The sequence below is a fragment of the Oryza glaberrima genome, chromosome 3 (genome assembly GCF_000147395.1).
Source record: "Oryza glaberrima chromosome 3, OglaRS2, whole genome shotgun sequence".
Classification (NCBI taxonomy): domain Eukaryota; kingdom Viridiplantae; phylum Streptophyta; class Magnoliopsida; order Poales; family Poaceae; genus Oryza; species Oryza glaberrima.
The window spans coordinates 33355204-33361607 of record NC_068328.1 but is presented as its reverse complement, the minus strand read 5'-3'; the positions used below and the strand labels follow the sequence as shown (position 1 = coordinate 33361607).

The window sequence follows — 6404 nt, the reverse complement described above, 5'->3', positions numbered from 1 at the left end:
TTCTGCAGAAGTATTGCCAGGTTGTACCCTTTCTCCCTTACTTTACTAACAAACTTCCTCCAACTCCTAGTTGATGCAACCTCCACTACTACTCTCCACTGCCATCCATGTTGACCCCTTACTGGCCACACAGCTTTTATGACAAATTTCTCGAGTAATGGATCCAACCCAAACATATTATACAACCACCCTAACACGTCGTTCAAACCCATATGCTCCGGTGCATTCAGACTAGTATCAAGAAAGGCATATACAGTCAAATCCACCCCGCTATCACATATTTGTATAGGAGCATCGCCATAATACAGACGAATGGGCATATCACCAGACATCCTGATAAAACATGACAAATTGTCTTATTATACGGTACTGACCGACAACTATCTTACCCTAACGTATAATAATTTAAGCCGTCGATAATTACGATATTTCAACTAACAGTACATTGCCATCTACTAAGTTAGAACTAATATTAACAGATAACTAATTTAATAATCCTACTAAAATGTAATAACTTCTACCTATAATATATGTACTACCATGTACTAACTTAGAACTAATTCTAGCATACGACTAATTTAATATCTCTACTAACATTTAACAATGGTAAATGTTAACAAATCATGTGATACGTAGTAACATTGAAAAATGAGAAACAATTAACAAATCACAAGCCTTATTCTCTCAGATTAAAAATTCGTAAGCCTCATACTTAGGATTAGAAATGTATACCTTAATGTCGCTTCTTCCGACCGTTGCCTTTACTTCCCTCCCAGCCGGCGCCTCCCCGGCCTGGCCTCCGGCCAGCCACAGCCTCCCCTCACTCCCTCCGGCGCGCACGGCGACAGCAGTGGCGGCGATGGTGATGTGGTCCTCTCCAAAATCGATTTAGACCATGCTCGGCTGGGGGAAGCAATTTAAAGGGCCTTGTTGAACACCCATTGTTCGACATGGGTGGTGGATGGACCACATCAAGTGACTTTAGGGGTGATTTTTGCAATTTTCCCAAACGAATATGATAGAGCTTGCAAAAACCACCCCTAAAGTCACTTGAAGTTTGACATTCCACCCCATAAGTCATTTTGTTGCAAATGCCCACCCACCTACTCAATTTTGTTGCAAAAACCACCCCGGTAAACACATGCTTAACCGAATCAACATGTTTTTATAAATTGTGAGCCATCAATATGGTCTTTACCAAAACTAAATACTTCTAGAGTATTCTTGATACATTTTTTTGTGAGATTCCACGAATAAAATTATTGACGAGAGCTTAAACATTGTTGCACTGAGTTTTGCTATATGCAAAAAAATAATAATAAAATATGGAAAATAAGTCTAATGCAAGCTCTTAGACAAGATTGACTTGGCTAGCTTGTGGTAACCCTACATCAGCAATAATGAATTGATTCGGTTAAACACGTGCGCATTGGGGTGGTTTTTGCAACAAAACTTAGTAGCGGGTAGGTATCTGTAACAAAATGACTTATGGGGTGGAATGTCAAAATTGAAGTGACTTTCGGGGTGGTTTTTGCAGTTTTCCCTATTCGTTTTCATTTTTTTTTTGAATCGTAATCAGAATCGGAAATCTGGATATGAAAAACGGAATCGAATATTATCGAATACAAATACGGAGCGAATACGAAGCGAAACGAATACGGTGATAGATATTAATCGGAATATAAAAACCCCTCACTACGACATAAAGGATTTTTGTGTACGAGACCCTATGATATTTGCAAACGGACCACAACTTGTCGAGTCTGGAAAAATCAAGCGGCATTTTCGCATACCACTCCTTAAGACGCCAAAATGAGCTTATTTTTACATGCAGACCACTTAATTAAGAGCCTGCATGGAAAAATCGATTTTTCCATACAGGTGTCTTAAGGAGCTGTATGCGAAAATAAAATTTGAAAATTTGAAACTAGTTTATCTCACTCATATGAACTCCAAATTGGATGATTCTTTTCCTAAATGTTTCTAAAATCATGCTCTATCTTGTTATTCATGTTATTATTACTATTATTTTGGTCATTTTTCTTGTGACTTTGTTTTATCAATTAGATATTTGAATTTCAAAACTTCAAATAATATTTTGAAGCAGTAAATAATTTAAGCTGAAAAGGTCATGAACATAAAAGTTGTAAAACTCATCAAGACATACAACTTTTATTTTGGTCATTTCTTCATCCGACAAAGTGATAATAACATTGTTCACAAAATTTACATCACTCATTTGGTTTTATAAACTATAAGAGAGATATGTAAATTTTATGAACAATGTTACTGTCACTTTGTCGGATGAATAAATGATAAAAATAAAAGTTATAGATCTTGATGAGTTATACAACTTTGTTATGGATGACTTTTTCAGTTGAAATCATTTACTATTTAAAAATGTTGTTTGAAGTTGTCATATTTTCAAATTTAAATTCAAACTTTTCAAACAAAGTCATATAGAAAAATAACCAAAATAAAAGTTGTTGATCTTGTTAAGTTATAAAACTTTATTGTTGAAAATTTTTCCATTTGAAATCATTTACTACCCGAAAAATTATTTGAATTTATTATATTTTAAAATTCAAATTTTATATAGTTCAATCAAACTCGGATGGAGAAATAACCAAAATAAAATTGGTAGATCTCAATGAGTTCTGCAACTTTGTTTTTGACAACCTTTTCATATGAGTTCATTTAGTATTATAAAATTTATTTCAAAATTCATTTTTGCTTAAAAGTCTGATTTGCCTCCTCTTTGGGTTGGGCTGGCTTATGGGCTATGACAGCCTTATGTGTAAGTCGGTCTCTAGTGGAAAATTTCGGATAGTTTCCGACAGATATCACCAATATTATATTCGTTTTTATATCCGAAAAAATATCCGAATTCGTTTCCGTATTCGAAAATTTCCGAATATATCCGACCAAAATTATCCGTATCCGAAAAAGGTCCGATCGGACGAAAATTATCCGAATCACTTTCAACCCTACCTGGATGCATATGGGCATATCATGGTCCTAAAACAGATGTTGCAAAAATAAAAAGAAAAAGAAAAGAAATGGCATATGGATACCAAAACAGATGTTGCAAAAAAAAAAAAAGAAGAAGCGTGGCAGACATGGAACGGCAAAACATAATTCATTACACTGCAAAGCTAGTACACATGAACTACACAGTATAATTTATTATGCAATATAATTTATTGCGGTTTTCCAGGGCAAAGCTTAGTACACAAATAAGCTGTTACACATAAGGGGAATAATTTACTTTTTTTTTCATCCTCCCAAATTACCAGTATTCAAATACCACTCTCCCAAAATTTCATTCCCAAATGTCATTTAGATCCATATGTCAGCCTTGCACATTATTCGGTCTCACATCACTTTTGTTAGAATGGAAAAAGAGACTGACATGTGGGTGACATTTGAGAATGAAAATTTGAGAGTGGCATTTGAGCAATGGCATTTTTTTGACGATGGTCCACAGTTTTGGGATCAAAGGTGATTCATGGGGATTGATTTGGGGAGTCAACCTCCCGCGACTTTGGGAAGACGATCTCCAACGACTCTATATATTCGCAAACTCTGGGAAAATGGCGAAACTTAAGCAGAGCTTCCCTCTCTTGCTCATCGAACCCATCGCAGTATGGGCCACAATATATTTTCTCATATTTTGAAGCACCCTCGTTGGATCTGTGAAGAGCCTCTGCATTTTGCTTGAATATCTTGAACCGGTGAGTCATCTCAGCAAGATCACGCTTCTTATCGTAAGCCTTTCACCAGCGCTCATACAAGGCCCATATAGCTTCATCAGACTCAAAATCCTTGTCCGTAAAATCGTCACCAGACTCATCAAAATCCGTCAAAAAGGTACCTGGCTCAGGATCATCATCTATCACAATAGAACAACATTAATACTGTCAAGAACAGCGAGTTGGCTTGCAAGTTTCAATTCGGTTCCTTTGCGAGCACAGATGTAAAAAAAAAAAAAGTATCCTGCCTAATTTGCCCCTGCCCTGATGATGGCAATCAGAAGGCCCGTAATAAGATTGGGGGGATTGGCTTACCTGATGGCTCGTAGTCGTCGAGGTAACATACCGCGTGTGCGGCGCGAGATGCGGCGACGGAGGCTTGGCGTGCTGCGCGACGTGCTGCGACGGCCGCCGAGCGTGCACAAGGACGAGACGCGACCGCCGAGGAGCGCGCGGCACGAGATGCGGCGGCCGCGGCTAAGCGGGCGGCGGCTCGCGCGGCCGATACGTCGCGGGCGAGCCACGCCACCAGCGCCGCCGTTGACATGGCGAGGGATAATCGATCGAAGAAGAACAGTAAACCCTAGTTCCCAACCCGTCCCGGCCGACTGCTCCGATTGGAGTATATAGAATGCCTCATCCTCTGTATGCCCTGAGCTTTTTATTTGAATCCCTTCTATATCTATATTGTGAGTTGACTATTAATTGATCATTAGAATTATCCCAAAATAACTATATTGCTCTTCGCTTATACTTTATGTTTTTCTCTACTATTATAAAAGTTTAAGATGTTTTTGTCAAGATTTTGGTACGTCATCCGAATCCTTTTACGATTTCTAGATCCTTAGCTATACTTTTTTAAAAAAATGATTATCTACTCATTATCCTTTTGTTTGTCATCCGACTCTGTATCCATATCAGTTCGCAATGCACGCGTGGTACTGTGGTAGGTGTCCGACTCAGTCCACGAGAACACGATGGGCGCGTGATCAATTCGGAACGTTTGTAGGTGTAACGCGAGATTGGCAGCCACCTATTTTGTGATGTATCGATGAATACAAAGCCCATCTTCTCATCCTACGTAACACTGTTCTCACGTTCATATGTGTTTGAGTTTGATTCAAAAATTTTCCACACATCCAAATGCAAAACGCATCGATTTCTTAAACACGCGGCTCTCATGTATGTATGCTTATTTTGTGTAACTGCAATATACTCATACGGTGCACATTCTTTTCACCAAAAACTGAATGTTGTTTTTTTCGACATGTGATATCCTCCAGCTATTTAATTAGGATGTAATGATTTTTCGGACGCTCATCATCATAATTCTAAATTGTGATGAAAATTACCCACCAATGCTAATAAATGAAACCTTAGATGCCAAATTTACATATTCATAGAGACACATTTTAACAGTCTTGTTATCAGCCTGGTGCAAACGGATGCTTGTAGCATGAGATAGTATGGAGAATATAATCACAAAATATTCCACTTCCACCTAAATGGTGATTTTGTGCTGTACAAAACAAAATTTGGATCAGTGATGAATCATAATTCTAAATTGTAATTTTTTTCTTGCAGTTTATTATCATCTCTATCGAATCCGATGCGATGAGGTCATGGTAAATGGATCTAAGATAGAAATATGACGAGTGGCAATATGTAGGCAATAGATATTATGCCATTAAACCCAGTTTGATATGGTGTGAGAGCTTTTTTTTCCTACAAAACCTTAAAGGGTGTTGAACTTTGGTGGACATAAAACAGACCGTTTCAAACAAGTTACTACAAGGTCCACCTGAAAAATATGTCTTAGATAAAAAAAAATTAAACCATAATTTAATATTTAGTGCAATTTTAGTTTTTTTCCGTTGCAACGCACGGGCATTTAGCTAGTTAATTTAAAAACATAAGTCTCGTTATAAAAAAAACCTTAATCTAAAAATCAAAGAGGGACATGATTATTAACATCGGATTTCGGAAACAAAATTAATTTTTCAAACATTTTTTTAAGATAATGAAATCCAAAAAATGTTTTATTCGGAATTCGAAAAACCAAAATTTTTTCTTATTTGGGTTTAAATTTCAGCGAAAATTTTCAATAACTTTCATCAAATCTCATTTGAAACTTATTTCAAAATCTAAGTTTTAGATTAAGTAATTATAGCATATTTGTTTTTATAAACGAATCAACTTTTACGTTGAGAGCCATGTTTTTAATCAACTACTCCGTACTAAGTAATAAGTAAGACACAAGGATAATATAGACATATTTGGAAAAATCTAATGGTTAACTGACCATCAACTCACTAAATGAACATATAAGGGATAAAAATGAAAACTCATGGGTACGTAGGGGGTAAGGCAAAATTCAGGGGCGCAGAAGGGATTAGACAAAAATTTATGAGTACGTAAGGGATTTTCTGTAATAAGAACCTAAAGAATCACCGTTCTCCAATGTCAAAAGTAGTTGAGCTGTTGACGACCATTAGAAGGGACAATACATCTGGATGTGGATTTTCATCCCTCGAGGGGACATCCCCTTTGCATGTCATCTAAATAGTTACCATAAAAATTGAAAAAAATTGACAACATAGATTAATACAAAATATATCACTCCATAAACATGCAAGACCAAATTCAACTTCT

General features: G+C 36.8%; 1 pseudogene; it reads right to left on the bottom strand.

Moving 5' to 3' along the window:
- Positions 1–3162: 3162 nt before the first annotated feature.
- Positions 3163–4338, bottom strand: LOC127768546 (uncharacterized; annotated as a pseudogene).
- Between the last annotated feature and the right edge of the window lie 2066 nt (positions 4339–6404).